Raw genomic sequence first — 869 nt, 5'->3', positions numbered from 1 at the left:
AGGAGTATGGTGGAAAGGACAGAGGAAATTATAAGACTTTAAATGGGGGAGGAGCAACCTATGTAATAATTAAGGGTAGATAATAAGTGTAGAAAACTACAAATATAGAATAAATACAAAACTGGTGTTCTGAAGAAGAAAGAAAATGAAACTAAAAATATGTATATTTAAAGATATAAAAGAGAGATGTTACTGGGAATGGTGGAGTAAGGGCCTCTGGATTTCTCTTCTTTACAAAAAGCAATGAAAATATTGGCGAAAATTGTCATAATCTTTTTCAGTACTTGGAAGTTAACCAAAATGTGCAACAATGCTGGGAGCATTTCTTCAAAAAATGGTTAAATCTAGGTTAGAATAGTGAGCTTTGTAACTTTTGTAATAGTGGCATTGTACCTGTTTCTATTCCAATCCCTGTCTCCTCAGTTCTGGGATGGGTTTGAAATTAGCACATATATGTGGAATCTAGAAAAATGGTACAGATGAACCTATTTGCAGGGCAAGAATAGAGACGCAGATGGAGAGAATGGACCGGTGGACACAGAGGGGGAAGGGGAGGGTGGGATGAATTGGGAGACTAAGATTGACATATATACACTACCATGTGTAAAATAGATAGCTAGTGGTAACCTGCTGTATAGGACAGGGAGCTCAGCTCAGGGCTCTGTGATGACCTAGATGGGTGGGATGGCTGGGGGGGAGTAGGAGAGAGGTCCAAGGGGGAAGGGATATATGTATACATATAGCTGATTCACTTTGTTGTACAGCAGAAACTAACATAACATTGTAAAGCATTTATACTCAAAAAAACCCCCAAAAACAAAAAAAATCAACAGCCTGTAATGATTATGAAAACCAGCAGCTTAGAAGCC

This window comes from Lipotes vexillifer, unplaced genomic scaffold, assembly GCF_000442215.2.
Source record: "Lipotes vexillifer unplaced genomic scaffold, Lipotes_vexillifer_v1.1 scaffold295, whole genome shotgun sequence".
Lineage (NCBI taxonomy): Eukaryota > Metazoa > Chordata > Mammalia > Artiodactyla > Lipotidae > Lipotes > Lipotes vexillifer.
Note: the sequence above shows the minus strand (reverse complement) of the source record.